This window comes from Eurosta solidaginis, chromosome 2 (genome assembly GCF_040869045.1).
Source record: "Eurosta solidaginis isolate ZX-2024a chromosome 2, ASM4086904v1, whole genome shotgun sequence".
Classification (NCBI taxonomy): Eukaryota; Metazoa; Arthropoda; class Insecta; order Diptera; family Tephritidae; genus Eurosta; species Eurosta solidaginis.
The window spans coordinates 86,250,565-86,267,687 of record NC_090320.1 but is presented as its reverse complement, the minus strand read 5'-3'; the positions used below and the strand labels follow the sequence as shown (position 1 = coordinate 86,267,687).

General features: G+C 41.5%; 1 pseudogene; it reads right to left on the bottom strand.

Annotated features, from left to right (window-relative positions):
- Nucleotides 1-336: 336 nt before the first annotated feature.
- Nucleotides 337-13,308, bottom strand: LOC137241557 (T-complex protein 1 subunit eta-like; annotated as a pseudogene).
- Between the last annotated feature and the right edge of the window lie 3,815 nt (nucleotides 13,309-17,123).

Below are 17,123 nucleotides of genomic sequence, written 5' to 3'. Positions count from 1 at the left end.
ATTAGACTGGGTCGATTTATTAATCGATATCGCGCCATAGATTTTCCGATAGGATTTGGGTAAATTTTTCTGCCAAAACACTCCCCAAGAGCCAAAAAATATCAACTTTTTTTCATAAAACTGTTGTAAAAACGTTGGCGATAAGAGTCTACATTTATAAGCTTCAAAGCAACGAGCCGTTTCGTTTATTTCGCGCTTATTTCTAAAAAATTTGTAAACAAAAAACCAACGTTTTGTAAGCTTATTGTTTGTTTGAGAAACATTTTTTTTACATTACGTTTACTTTGCTCGTTGGGTATTGATGAGTTACATCAACAAAATTTTTTCCCACATCAACTAAATGATTTTTGGACTAAGAGCTGAAAATAAAATTAACACAGAAAATTTACTATTTATACTTTTTTATTGTCTCTTTTAACAGCCAACATCTTTTCTAGTTATTTGGTAACATTTTAGTACATTTCTGATAAATATAATGATGATTATAAATTTTAATTATTCAATATAGAAGGTTCGGATATCAATGAGTGGCTTTTCTTGCTTTTTTCGCTGCAAATTTTTTTATAATAATATGAAAATTTAACTGTCTTGTCAAAACGGATTCAACACAAAGCGTGACAAGTCCTGAAAGTTTTTGATTGTTGCAAGGACGCTGAAAGAACGTTCTGCACTAGCTCAGCAACTGTTTTGCATTCGTTTAAAATTGTTTCCCATTGGTTCCTGATCAACTTCAAATCAGCCAATAAGGCATCTAGATGTCGAACCTCAACATCGACGTTTCTTTCATTAACGATAGTCAGTATTTTGAACCAAATTGAGGACAGCAAGATACATTCGAACTTGTTGATGTACTTGAAAATGCCGGTAACATCTCTGTATGCTTGTGCAGTCAAATTTAGCTTAAGTAATGCGTTTATTGCCTGTGTTAATCCTGGAACATGCCGACCACCTAGTGTCTGAAAGACTGTGAAGAGGGCTCGGTACATTTTTTTAGGATGTCCCATCGTTGGGGACTGCTGCTGAATATAGTAAAACAGTTTTGTACAACTCCGAAGAAAGTAACTGCAGCCGTACAACATTCTGCAGCTTCAACACCACATAAATTGAGACTGTGGGTGGCACAAGGGGAGTAATCAGCATTCGAGTTTTTGTCGAGAATGTGACGTTTTAAGCTCCTATGAAGCTCAATATGAATTGGCGCCGTTCTCGTACTCTAGTGCACGACAATCTTTTAATGAGATTTCATGTTTACCTAGAGTATGGCAAATTAAATCAGCGATTTCCTGGCCAGTTTTTTGGTTACAATTAGAGCTTACGATTCCCCGAACTTGTTAAAAGAGATTTTTCACGAGTCTCGCCTTCTTGCGAGATTCTCGAATCTCGAACTACTCGTAAGGCTCGCGAGTTTCTCGACATTCAATTTAATCGATTCGTTGGCTGTTTATATAGAGCTTACGATTTCTTCTGGAGCACAAGCGCAAATGTCCACAAAACCACAAGTAAAAAACACTGAAATGTATAGAATTTTGCCAATGCAGCGACTGAGTTGAAAGTCGAGAGCTCGCGAGTATTTCGAGATTCGAGAATCTCGCGAGAAGCCGTGTTCTCGATGTCTCGTTAAAAAAAAAATAAAATATTGTAAACAAAATTATATGCATGATACAAAAAAATGGAGGTAGTTCAATTTAGTGTGACATTAACCACTTACCTTAATGATAATGTTCCTGAGTGGCATGTCTATCTAAAATATTTGACAGTTAACACCTATACATTATATATTCGATCGATATTCGTGCTTACAAAAAACAAAGCACGTGTTATAACTCTTCGTTCATCGCAATTTTATTGAACGAACTATTACACGGCACTTATTAAAAATATTTAACACCCAAACCATAGGTGAACCTCCGGATAGAGGCAAAAAAAATGCCAACATGCCCATGTTAAAATGGGACAATAGCAAGACGTCTAATTTCACCCACAATGTCTCCATATACCTGATCATGACAAGAACAGACACCGGCCAAACACTAACAAATACATCACCATTCTTAATCAAAAAAGCGATCGACGCCACATATGGTAGCGAAGTCGAGGAATGCAAAAAAATAAGAAGCGGTCAAATTTTGATCAAAACCAAAAACAATTTGCAAGCTAATATACTTACGATATTAGTACAATTAGACGAATAAATAAACATTGAAATTACCCAACACCGAACCCTCAATCAGTCCAGAGGTGTTATCTACTGCAATGACCTTAGAGGCTTGACAGAGGAACTCATCCTATCCGAACTAAAAACACAATTCGTTATCGAAGTCAAAAAAATTTTAAAGAAAGTTAACACCGATCTCATCGAAACGGGTCTAATAATAGTTACCTTCGGGACGGCTACCTTGCCAACAACACTACGAATCGGATATGAAATAGTAAATATCCGACCATACATCCCTTTGCCACTGAAATGCAAAAATTGCCTCAGATTCGGCCACATCGCATCTATAAGCAAAAATGAAAAAATATGTCAGAAATGCTCAAATACCTATCATCTCAACGACGATATGGAAGAACAATGTACAAATAATGATGCCTGCGTTAACTGCATCACACAACATCTAGAACCAAACAATCATTCTGCTAACGACAAAAGATGTCCTATATTCCTACAACAGAAAAAATCCAGGCCATAAAGGTAACTCAAAAAGTCCACCACAAAATAGCGGTAGCTATCTACAGGGAAAAACACCAGCACAAAGAACAATACTCAACAATAATACGCAGCAATCACCAAAACTCACAAACAGCAGCCATAGTGAATGAAAGCACCCTATCGGCAAAAGTGACAAACAACAATACACAAACAATAGCTGCATAATTACCAAAACCCATCACAGAAAGCCGCGATCAAATGACCTACTCGGACATACCCAGCGAGTCTGATTTTGAAACCGAACCAGAATCAACCCAAGCCGGCCCTGCAAAAGCTTCGGCTACTACCACAATACTACCTACAAAAACCTCCAAACGGCTGAGAGCACAGCTGAAAAGAATCAATAGCTCATACAACAATAATCAATCAAAAAGTATCAATAGCAACACTAGATTCTCTAAGCACTAGCAGCACACATTTAACTAGTTTTAAATTTATTTCAAGGTGGGTTATTATGAGGTGGGTTTGGTCAAAGGCTGAGGTATGCTCAAGTCAATCCAGAGTCGGATGGAGGTCCCACTTCCCCACCTAAATAAATACACAGTAAATTAGTGTTTTGATTTCGAGCACACACACACACGCGGCTCTCAGGCTAAAATATCTACAACCTTGAATCCAGGAGAGAGAGAGAGAGAGAGAGAGAGATGTTCACTAGGTAGTGTCGCTGATAATATATTATAATCCAAGGACGACGGCTCTCCGCAGAGAGAGAGACAGATAGAGTGTTAGCTAGCGGTGGCTGAGATGGTGGAGGCGACGGTGGCTCTCGCTAAGAGGTGCTAACGGTGTTACTATTGACGGCGGTAGTTAGGGTCACGCCCGAAGAGAGAGTACTGAATGACGGTGGCTCTCACCAAATAGCTATGACGACGGGTGGCTAGACTTCGGGATGGGATGTCCGAGGATCGGGATCGTGGTGATGATGGTACCTACGGCGAGGTGTCGATTAGTGAGAGTTTACTGACTGGCGTTGGGACGGGTTTCCTTTCTACCCGAGAAGACTGCTGGTGCATTACCTTTCCAGTGAGTAATAAAGGGGGGAAAATCCCGTCTTTCTCACCGGAAATGTGGGTAAACCGGCAGGGCGTCCGATAGGCAGGGGGGCGTACCATCGGTGGAACCGACCTTGTAACGCACCCTCCTAACCCAAAGGGCACCCCTTGTCGACCACCAATGGCAAATAGATATTGTGGCGTAGCACTTGCTACGTTACAGTTCCCCTCCTACCTCGGCGGGCGAAAGGTTGTGGAATTCTAGGGTTGAATCCGATGGCTCGGCCGACATGTGTGTATATGTGTTCGTTGATGTTTTTATTATTATGATTGATTTTTTTTCAACAATAATGTGTACATTTCATTTGTGTTTAAATTTACATTGCAAGTACGAAATTCATTTTAAATTTACATTTCAAGGTTAAGGTATATACATATGTACATTTTTATATTACATTTTGAATTTACATTTCAAAATTAAGCTATTTACATTTCATGTATAGAAAACTTATCAAACTAGGTCGGATCTTGCTTCTCCTCAGCCAGCGAATCGCACCATCTTGGAGTATTCTTTCAGCTTGATTATGGCGTGATCTTCGTCCACCCTACGCGCCGTGTTACACCCTTTTGCGTTTTAGCCATAGTCCGGGCGAAGAAGTCTGGGGCGTGGTTTCCATTAGCAGTATCGTGTGGCTCTCGGGTTGGTGCATACGGTATAGTGTCACCAGTCGTTGGTTTGTCGCATACGATGGCGTTTAGATGGCCGGCTATTAATGGCGGGCCACAGAATGTCTTAACGTCCAGTATTCGTGGCTTATTTAGCGGCCACGGTACTGCTGCGAATGGAGGCGGTTCTTCGGGCATGGCATCTTTTGTTCGTGCTTCTCTCGGCCCGACGACGTTGCGGTTAACATTTATTTCGGCGGTTGATGTGTGTGTTGATTCTGGTAGTTATTGGTGCCAGTCCGATGGTCTTGTTTCGTACGTTGTGCCACCCTTGTTTTGATAACCCGTTCGGTAGGATTTTTGTCGGAGGCATACGCTACAGTAAATCGGTGGGTGATGCTATGATCCCTCAGGATCGTTGCCGGGGTATTAGTGACGAGTTGCTCACCATTATCGCTGAGGAGGATGGCCGGGTAATAACGTTGTTTTAGTGGTGTGTTGTGTCTGTGTTCTGCGGCAGTTTTTAACCCCTTTAGGTGGGTGCATGCTTTTTTATGTGTTTCTATGAGCTCTAGGTGTTCTCTCTTTCGCTCTTCGTTGAGGTGTTCCGCTTCCCTTATGTAATGCAGGGTTGCGGGTATGTTTGCCTTCGTTGGACCGGTTGAGGTAAGGGGCTTTCCATCCAGTGAGACGGTAACGTTGCACTTTGCCAAAAAGTCCATACCCAGGATAACACTCTCGGCCAAATTAGGGTTAACAGATACCAACGTACTAGCTGTTTGACCATCGTATTTGACCTTGACCGGGTAGGAGTGGGTACTCGCAATGCATGATTGGTCGGCGAGTTGCACGTTGCGACGATTGGATAACGGTGGAATCTTTCGTTGTTCCAGATGCCTTCTCATGGCTTCATTGATGTATGTCACGGTGGCCCCAGTATCGATCAGGGCGCGGCACTTCAATCCTTCGATGGACACCTGTATGTAAAAACGTCCGTCGTTCTCCTTCCCTTTTGCTACGGATGATAATAGTGCGGGTGTTATCGGATTACTTCGGTTCATTCCGTAGCATGAACAATCCCTGGAGAGCGTTCCGTCTCGGCCGCATCTAGAACAAAAAGGTCGTCTTTTGTTGGTGCAGTGGAAGCGGCAGTGGCCGCGTTTCTTGCATCGCCAGCAAGTGTTTCTTGCATCGTAACGGTCAGTGAGTGTGGACAGGGAGTGCGTTATTTGATCATTCTGCTCCTCCAGCTCCACGATTACTACTGTGCTTAAGCTATGTGCTAAGAGTCGGCTCTGTTTGGCTTCTTCGATCCGCAGTAGTTCGCACTCGTCGGTGATCTCCATAAGCTGCTCTATCGTTTGGAACTCGCCCCGCTTCACAAAAAGTCGATACTCCACCGTTAGTCCGTCGCATATGCGTTCTAGATGATCTTCTTTGCACAAAGTCGGGTGGCGGCGAATCATCGTCTGGAGGGGGAGGATATAGTCCTTGGCCTTTTCTCTGCTCTCTGTTTTCTTTGGCGAATAGCGTCCTCTAGCTGACTAATGTGTCGCTTCGGCAGAAAGAATTTTCCGGCTTCGGAGCGGAAGTCAGCCCATGTGTTTAGTTGTTGTTTTTGCATGCGGAACCATTGAATGGATTTGCCACGCAGTATCTCTGGAAGGGTTGGGAGGAGTTGATCTGGCTTAATCAGATAGCATTCTGCCAGTTCCTCAATCCTTTCCAGGAAGTCGTATAATGTGTCGCCTCCAGCGTAATGTACATCCCATCGGCGAACTGTGTTCATGACTTCCGTGTTACTTATGCCGCCCTGCTCGCGCTGGGGGGATATTGCTTTGATTGTGACGGCCGGCGTGGTGTTTTGCGTAGATGTGACTGGCCTAGCCTCTTCGGCGGCGATCTCCATCTCTACCTCTATCAAAAGATTTTCCGTTGACTTACGCTTGCGCTGGTCTCGGACGTATGCGCTGAGTGTGTTGCGCAATTCGGCAACGGTCTGTCCTTCGGTGTAGATCCAGCGGTGTAAATCCAGCCTAGAGAGTCCACGTTGAGCGTGGTGGTGGTGGTTTTGCTTATCTTTGTGTCCATTGTTGGTTGTGTGTTCGGTGAACCCGTTCCTACAGTGTTGGTGCTCTCGTTGGTTGTGACACAGTCGCCTAAGGAAACGGGTCCCTGAGGTGGGTTTGGTCAAAGGCTGAGGTATGCTCAAGTCAATCCAGAGTCGGATGGAGGTCCCACTTCCCCCACCTAAATAAATACACAGTAAATTAGTGTTTTGATTTCGAGCACACACATACACGCGGCTCTCAGGCTAAAATTTCCACAACCTTGAATCTAGGAGAGAGAGAGCGAGAGAGATGTTCACTAGGTAGTGTCGCTGATAATATATTATAATCCAAGGACGACGGCTCTCCGCAGAGAGAGAGAGATAGAGTGCTAGCTAGCGGTGGCCAAGATGGTGGAGGCGACGGTGGCTCTCTCTCTAAGGGGTGCTAACGGCGGTAGTAGTGACGGCGGTAGTTAGGGTCACGCCCGAATATAGAGTACTGAATGACTGTGGCTCTCACCAAATATCTATGACGACGGGTGGCTAGACTTCGGGATGGGATGTCCGAGGATCGGGATCGTGGTGATGATGGTACCTACGGCAAAGTGTCGATTAGTGAGAGTTTACTGAATAATTGGACTAACTACAATATATTGGCTCGGGTATTCGGCTAGGGTAATAGGGGAGTTTGTGCCGCCGCAGGCGTTGGGACGTGTTCCCCTCTTACCTGAGCCGTATATCCGTGCATTCCCTTCCTCTGAGTAATAGGGGGGTGAGCCCCGTCTTACTCAGGGGAGATGATGACAAAATATTAGGGTTGCCCAATAGGCCGGGAGGGGAAGTACCATCGGAAGGACCGACCTTGTAACTTTACCCCCCGTCGACCAAAGGGAGTCCCTGGAATATGTTTTAGGGTTGCCCAATAGGCCGGGGGGGAGTACCATCGGCAGAACCGACCTTGTAACTTTACCCCCCGTCGACACAAAGGGAGCCCCTAGAATATATTTATATTGGCTGTGGCAGTCTGCCAGGGTAGTGGGGAATCCGCCCCGCCACTGGCGTTGGGGCGTGTTTCCTTTCTACCCGAGAAGGCTGCTCGTGCATTACCTTTCCAGTGAGTAATAAGGGGTGTAAATCCCGTCTTACTCACCGGAAATGTGGGTAAACCGACAGGGCGTCCGATAGGCAGGGGGCGTACCATCGGTGGAACCGACCTTGTAACGCACCCTCCTAACCTAAAGGGCACCCTTGTCGACCGCCAATGGCGAAGTGTGCCTGGTGTATTCCGACAAATCATTTTATTCATATGGAACTATGAACACATTGGGAATTATGCTCGCATTATCGGGCACAGCGCGCACGAATGAAAATTCCCATGCATTGTGCGTTCACCATCGCTGACTTGCCTTGTGCTTGCGCGATGGTTGTTGGGACAGTATGTATGTATATGTATGTTGGTACATACAATACTAGGGGTGGGCAGTAAATGGAGAATATAATGTTAGGGGTGGGCGCTAAATGGGAAATAGTTATTGTAGAGTAGCATTTGCTACGTTACAAAGTCTATCTTAATATATATTTCGTTGCAAACTATTACAATTAAAACACTAGCTAGCTTACCGAATTGCATGGAAATCAACAATAAAAAGTAATCGAGTTGAGTTGGCTAAGCGGTTTCAACTGAAAACCGCTTAGGTACCCAGCAAAAATGTACCCGTATATTGATTAGTAAAATGACTAAAAGCTGTGCCGATGGAACAGGTAAATCGTTAAGTAGCATTTGTACAGGACGTCGGGACTGTTTGTGCCTGCCCACACATATACGGTATTAGGTAATCGAAAACAAACTAAAGTGCTGTACTGTTCTTACATTCACGTTATGGCAGTAATTTTTTAAGTTATATACCTGTAACTTTACGAGTATTTTTACAGTATTTTTACGTTAATATGACCACCTTTTCACTAGTATTATGATTATACTGCTATATAAATAAAAAATTTCTTTAATTCAAATCCATTAACATTTCTTTTATTCAACATTTTTATAATATATTACATTATTTGTAATAGTAGTAAATTATTAGCTATAAGTTTTAAGGAAGGAATAGTTTTTCAGTCTTGTTGGTGGCCCATAAATACAAATTTTATTGTATGCGATTGTATACATACAAAGTTAGGGAAACTTAAATAAATAAATTAATGATATAGAAAACAAAAGAGAAGAACTAACAGAATTATTGGTTGCAGTAAACCAGGGATGTACCTTAACGTTAAGCTAATCGTTTATCAAAAAATTTCCACCGTTTCCGTTGAAACACTTCGAAATATTATCGATAAAGAAATTATCAAGATAAATTGTATCTCGTTTTTAACCGAAACGAAAAGCTTTCGTTAACGTTAAAAACGTTAACAAAAACGTGATACTTTATGTTTGAATTGTGCTGGCAATGCTATAGCCATGGTGAAGCCGTAAGGTGGTAACAACGAGCACACATACACACACAAACTCCGTGTAATTTGTTTGTGTAATTCGTTGGTGGTAATGTCAAAAATACTCTGAGAAATGTTCGTACTGTCAAAATTCATGAGAAAAGTTGCAATCAGCTTGGCTAATGCTTTCACCTTTAATGACTCCGCCATCAATCAGCTTTGCCAGCATAGTTTGAAATTAATAATCAACATAAACGATTTGATTTCGTTTTGATATGGCAGAAAACGAAACGAAATAATTTCGTTAATTTGACGTTCTTAACGTTAATAAACGAAACAAAGTCATTTCGTTAATTATCGTAACGAAATGATATCGGTTCGTTGGTTAAGCATGCCTGCAGTACACCATCAAATCGCGAGTAGGCAATTCACAACTTTTGTTTGTAGTTCAGAAAAGTATAATTGAACTTAAATTGTAATTTTCTGAGTGAAAGTTTCCATTGGAAATTGTGAACTTCAATTGAAATTCCTGAGCTTTCAGAACTTCAATTGCAACTTTCAAAATTTTTTTACATAAAATGAACAATTTAACATTTTTTCTGACAGTTAAAGTGGTGAATTGCCTACCAGAGGTTTGAAACCACTTGCATTCCTGTTGGCGCTTCTCTATGTCATTAATATAACAATATCTTTTTAATAATTTAATTATAGACAAATATACATTTTTTTCCTTTACATTTTAGAACTGTGTACAAAAATATGTAATTTTACATATCGCAACCTAAACCAAAAAGTATTTCAACTCATAATCAGAGCAACTTTGTGTTCAATGTTGATTTATACCACAAAAATAACAAAATTCTTAACAAAAGCAGGCTAAACGATAACGTTAACTACCAAAAAATAAAAGTTATTTCACCATGCTTTCATGGATTGATTTACACTTAAATACCGATTTAAAATTTTTTTAAGTTTTCACATTTTTTAGTTTAAAATGCGATATATATACATTCAGTGGAATAATTTTAGATTGATGGTACTTCATGCAATTTTCTTTCTTCGTGATTTTGCAATAATAAACGTTGGTACTCATAGTAATTTTTTGTTTTGAATTATGTGATTAAAATATTTATAAGGACCATTTAGTTGACGATATTGGTACTGTCAGTTAAAATCATCAGCAATTATTTATATTCAAAATATTTTTTTGTTATACATCTATTTTAGAAATTTTGATAAAAAAGTATTGACAAATTCGTTGCAATTAAATTGCTTTAAAAATCTTTGCAAACTTTACGAGATTGTTGAATATTATTTTAATTAGAACATAAAAAGCTTAGATTAGCAACGTAGGAAAAAGCTTAGAATTATTAGATACTTTTTAACCAAGATTATTTCAGTGTGTTTTTCGTTTGTTGTACAAATTCGTTGCATATTAATTTTCAGATCAATAATACTCAAAGGTGTCGTGGCTCGTCTTGTTGGGCAATCGCGCGCCGCAATATCCATTGATGGGAATTGACATTCATTATAAAGGAGCGAAGGCGCGGTCCTGCGCAAACACATCGCCAACCTGTGTTAGCAAAAGATATACTGAACTGTAGAAGAAGAAACATTTTTAAAATTTAATAAAATCAAAATTATAGTTCTGCTTAAAAGGGGTAAAGTATTGTATGTTTAAGTATAGCAAAGTCTCAGCGGCCTTGTCCTGGTGAAAATTGAGTTTGAATAGGTCTCATTCTTCATTCTCAGAAACATTTACAAAGGTACCTCGTAAGATATTAAAAATCCTCAACGCTTTTTGCAATAACTTCAAAAAAACTCACATTCAAACCGGTGTCTTATCCCTACTTCTGCTTAACTTCTACATATCAATAGCTATCTTCACCACCAGAAGGAGTCACTATTGTTTCCTATACCATATGGTCGCCAAGCCTAAATATTACCCACTGGAAGAAGCTACAGGCCTGCCAAAATACTGCCCTAAGAACCGCCACGGGTTGTATCCTTATGTCCCCAGAACACCATCTACATAATGAGGCGAGAGTAATCCCAATAAGTGAAAGAAATGAAATGCTAACCGAACAGTTTCTGTTGAATACCCAGGAACCTGGGCATCCCAAAAGACATCTGATTGATGAGCCAACACCGCCCAGGGTCTTAAGGAGTCACCTCCGTAAGCACTATGAGGAAATACGGCACCTGAGAACTCAGCCGTATGAAGGAAGAAAACACAAGCAGGTCCATGGTGAACTCCGTCGGTGCTCTATGTCAGGAATGCCCGGTAAATTAAGTACTCAAAGAACAATACCTAAACTTGCAGATCAGGAACGCATGCTTCCTAGGGAAACGCGAGTCACTCTAGCCCAACTTCGATCTGGATACTGTAACAAGTTAAACTCTTACCTATCCAGAATCAAACCCGACATACAAAATGTCCCTGCTTGCAATGTGTCCCCACATGACACCAACCATCTCTTCAATTGTAATGTGGAACCAACTCCTCTAACACTCCTCCCTTAATGGTCCACCCCTGTTGAAACAGTAAGTTTCCTCGGACTCCCGTTAGAGGAAATTGATGACAATTTTAGATTGGTCAGACCTATTGGATGGGGCGAAGCACTGCTACAACAACATCAGAAGGCACTCGAAGACTATGCCTCAAAACTTACAACCAAAAGCAATAATTATCATTTCACTGACACAAATCTTATAGTTTTTTCTTCCGTAGTTTGACACAATCTTTTCATTATATTACTTAACAATTTAAGATTAGACATTTTTTTCAATTTGTATTTTGACTTACCAGCAATAGCAGAATCATGTTTAATTGTACGCCGCACAATCATTATAGCATCATGTAACGAAGCTCAGGCCCCTATTATGTGACAAATTCGATCTTCGACGAAGGTCGAAAGAGTTGATCGAACGAATTTTCATACGGTATTACGACGCGCGTTCGATGAAGGCAAGCGTTATTGTGAATTTCGATAAATTCAAAAGTTCAGAATAGCACATTTCCAATACTCTGTCAAATAAAATAAAATAAATAAACAAAAGCAGAACTAGTTATTAAATGCAAATATTAAAAATAAAAGTATGACTACAACGGAATTGTGGTTTGATGATTCGTCGGATGAAGAGGAAAGCTTACTGGAGCTAGCCAGAAGTAGAAGACGGGTGAGATGCTTCAAATCCTTTGGAAATGAATTCCACCACGTAAGTATAGCTTTCTAAATAAGTTGGTAAATTGGTGAAATTATAAGTTTTGTTTATAGATTTATTCAAAATTTCAGACTCTCCAAAGAAGCGTTCATGGACTTGTTGTTCAGTACAGACGAACTGCTGCAGCAATGCACAAGAGCCGAGTATATTCCTAATATTTTTTAATTTTGGCAACAGTTCTCCGATTTTGTGCTCAGGGATCCTACCAACTGAGCGTTGGAAACGAAAATGCACTCGGACTTACCCAGCCGACTGTGTCTGTGGTACTATCAGAGGTGTTGAATGTCTTGGAAAATTTTATTTGTGAAAGATGAATAAAATTGAATTACGAGGAGGCTGAGCTGCATCAAGCAAATATGCATTTCTTTAATGTGCAAGTTCCTTTGCTATATGGGGATTTCGTTCCATAATTGAAACCAGTCTTTCAAGCTGTTGTTTTATACTCACGACCTTGGACCTATATAAAATTAATTCAAATAGTTTAAAATTACTAGTAGGTAGTAAAAAAGTAGAATATAAATACAAAAAACTTACATTTTAAACAATTCTTTTTCTATTCGATACAGCATCGACAACAAATTTCTATTCGCTTGAAAATTAGATACACAACGAAAATTTCGACAGAGATGAGTTGTCATAATACCAATTTCAAATTCGATTTTCGATGTTCAATAGCCAGCGAAGATCGAATAATGCTCATAATAGGGGCCTCAGTTTCTTCCAAAAATTGTTCGGCACCGCCACGTAAAATCAATGTACATGTTCTAGCATTAACGCAATCTTTAAATAATTATAAGCTATAAAAATAAAATTAATGTCAAACCCACTATCAAACCTTGGAAAATGTTGAAACGTTCACCACCAACTTGACGTTCTTCAAAGTAATCACATTGACCCAAAACACTTCAATTAATATCATTAGCTGTAGTCATAACAGCACCACCACAAGATTTCATTGTACGTTTCCAATCTTCTTATGGTACATGAACAGTACAGAACATATCACGATCTGCAAAATACTGTGTAGCAACATCACCAATTGGTAGTTTAGATAACACAACATTGGCGCCTTACTTAGCTAGTTTATTGTACAGAATACGCCATTCATCATAAACAATTTTCTGATACTCTTGAACATTATCAACACGTACTTCAGCATTATCACGCTCAGCCTTAAATTCCAATTATATATTTAATAATGCGATTTTAATTTTTTTGTGTGACTTTGGGTCCATCAAAGGAAAGTACAGCGTCCAACACCATTTTATAAAATAAAGCACGTTGATGTTCCTTTGATTGGCGCTTCGACATGTACAGTCATGTTATATTTTGGGCATGCATAATTGTAATGCTTTACGTATAGCTTTAATGATGATACGTGCATACACGCCTTCCTCAACATATGGCTTAACTTGTTTTAAGATTTCACCTGCTTAAAGTACTACTGAAGTGGTGCCATGGCCGACCTGATAAGAGAAACACTTTTACACTTCATTCTACTACACTACATTCTAATATAACAAAAAACTTACCTCAGCATCTTGAGATTTGGCGATGTCGACTAGAGTTTTACGGGTGGATGCACAATATCCAATAGTTTCATACTGGTTGCACGATCATTTGAAATTGTGGCCCTACCACTGGAATCAACAATATGCTTTTCCATACTGCGTGAACCCATTGTAGTGCGTACAATTGATTGCAAGGCATTGATGTTGGATATGAGTTGAGGTTTACTTTGAGAGCTATCGGTACCCACACATTTTTTACACAAAAACTCATATGTACCCGATACAAGTTCAGGACGTTCATATTTATAGACACGCTGTCCGGTATGGCCCAAATGTTGGAAATGTTTAGTTGGCACTGTTGAGAAAAAATATGGATCAATGAACACAAGTAAAAGTGAAAGATTTTTTTACCATCTGTTGTTACTTTACACATTAGACATTAGAAACGACGACCAGCATCTACAAATTTCATTTTAGCCTTGCAAACGAATAATCATCTTCAACCGAGCGTGCCATTGGTGAGACGGTAAGTGTTGTTTTTAATAAATCAGCTGTTGTTTTTAATAAATCAGCTGTTGCAGGTATGCAATACAAAGGGGATCTGCAAACGAGAAAGATCAATGTAATTGCCAAACAAAACATTAATTTCGAATATCAATACCTAACGTAACTTGGCGAGGAGTTACCCTGATCTTGTACCACATATTTTGTGGTCACCAATGGTGGCAATAAACCTTGTTGATTAGTAATAAAAGCTCCACCAGCGCTGATTTTCAATGATAACGCTTATCGGATTTGGCAACTGATTGGTTGTTCTGGGCTTGATCGCAAAACCCGACGTCCACGTAACTTTTATAAATCTTTTGTGGCTCCTTGCTGTTCACGTCCAAGGGCGTCCCGTAGTCTACGCCTTAGCGCTCCCACTACCTTCCAGCAGCTCACAACTAGTACCCGCTGCTGCTCACGCCCCGCGGCGCCAACAACTCAAACAGCTGCTACCACTCATAACTACTATCTTCGTAGCAGAGTCGGTAGCAATGCTGATCATCAGCCCCTGCCCCCGTCTTTTCCACCTCTTTCACGGCAGCAATCGTGTAGGTCATGGCCACAGACTCTTAGTCCCTAACCCCGTTTGCACCGTTTGCGAGCACAGAATATATATGTTTGCGACATCCGCCCAATGCAGCTCCTGCCACTTTCCTAGATATTCTGGTCTCCGCGTCGGCAACCCCCCGACGGGTTTCATTACGCCATGTTGCCAGGTCGCAAACCCCAATCTACCGGGTACCCCAATGCTTGCCCAAGGACGCCCAGTCTCAGGGCCACAACAGCAGTTGCGTCCTGGCCTTCCTCAACCCAGCGGTAGTCACCCGTCACTTACTCCCAGAGTGGCGATGTCTCCCCCTATGCACTTCAGAATTCTGCAGTTAAACTGTAATGGACTAACTGGGAAGATCACGGAGATAGTCGATTTCATGAAGCGGCACAACATTTGCATTGCTGCGATTTAAGAGACTAAACTCACAGCAAGATCTGCACTGCAAACCTGCTCTGGTTATAATGTCCACAGGAAAGACCGCGAGAGCGGAAATGGAGGCGGCCTCGCGTTTATCATACAGCACTCTGTGCAATATCATATATTTGATCCTGGCATCGATCGCAGGGACAATGTCTTAGAACGTCAAGGCGCATCTGTCCGGTAAGGCGATGCAAACCTAGAAATCATCAACATCTACATCCCTCCTGCCACCTGTTGCCCCAGTGGATACCGCCCTAATGGGCAGCCGATGGTAACATTGGCATCCGGCCTGCCTATACTTATTTCGTTCGAGCGTATAGCCGATTTCATGGCTACAGAAAAACGCACTTTCATAAACTTTAAAAAAGGAAAGTGGGACGAATAAAAATCTTTTACAGACAACCGTTTCATTCCCGCCGGGATAATTTCCGAAATTCGGCCCCACTTCCCGGCGGAGGCCGCAAATTTAGCGAGAGAACGTAACCTTATAAGACAGCTCGACCCAGGCGACCCCCAAATAAGGGATATAAACCAACGCATCAGATTGCTTGTGGATGAACACAAGCGGGCGAAATGGGAGGAGCACCTAAGAGGTTGTAACATCTCTGCTGGTGTGGGTAAACTTTGGTCCACCGTAAAGTCCCTATCGAATCCGACTAAGCACAATGACAAAATTTCCATCGCCTTTGTCGATAAAGTGCTGTCGGATTCGAAAAAATTCGCGAGCGATTTCTGCCGTCAATATGTAATGCATTCTACGGTCAACAAAGATAGACGGAGGGCCAACAGACACGCACATAAACATAAATTCAGCGCGTCACCAACTACTATCACCGCCAGAGAGGTTGGTCACGCTAAACCATCCAAAGCAGTGGGCCCAGACGACATAGCCATGCCGATGCTTAAAAGCCTAGGGAAAGAGGGTTTCAAGTACTTAGCACATGTCTTCAACCTGTCTCTTTCCACCTTTGTCATACCCAAAAATGGAAAATGGCCAAGGTGGTCCCGCTACTAAAGCCTGGGAAACCAGCTAACAGAGGAGAGTCGTATCGTCCGATATCTCTCCTATCGCCAGTAGCAAAGACGTTTGAAGCCTTATTGCTCCCCTATTTCCAAGCAAATTTGCAGCTAGCCTGTCATCAGCATGGCTTCAGAAAACTCCATAGCACCACCACCGCACTAAATGCCATCAGCACCCAGATAAATTGCGGTTTAAATCAAAATCCCCACCATAGAACAGCACTCGTAGCGCTAGACCTATCAAAAGCTTTTGATACGGTCAACCATGGCACGTTACTGCAAAACTTGGAAGGGTCTACCCTTCCCATGTCTTAAAAGGTGGACCGCAAATTATCTGGGTGATCGGCAGGCATCGGTGCATTTCAGGAATGCAACATACAAACCAAGAAGAATTAAACATGGGGTACCACAGGATGGTGTCCTATGCCCACTTCTGTATAAATTCTATATATCAAAGCTACCCTCACCACCAGGAAGGAGTCACTATCGTTTCCTATGCCGATGACTGCACAATAATGGCCACAGGCCCATGCCCACAGACCGATGCGCTTTGCAACAGAATAAAGAGCTACCTCCCTGATATCTCGAGTTGTTTTGCCTCGCGAAACCTGGCATTATCGACTAAATCCTCCGCGACCTTATTTACAACATGGACGTCCCAAATGTCGACCATTTTGAACATCCACGTCCCCTATATGGTCGCCAAGCCTAAAAACTACTCACTGGAAGAATCTACAGGCCTGCTAAAATACTGCTCTCAGAACTCCACGGGCTGTCTTCTTATGTTCCCAGAACACCATCTACATAATGAGGCGAGAATACTCCCCATCAGGGAGAGAAATGAGATGCTAACCAAACATTTCCCGTTGAATACCCAGAAACCTGGGCATCCCAACAGACATCTGATTAATGAGCCAGCACCGCCTAGGGGCTTAGGGAGTCATCTCCGTAAGCATCTTGAGGAAATACGGCACCTGAGAACTCAGCCGTATGAAGCAAA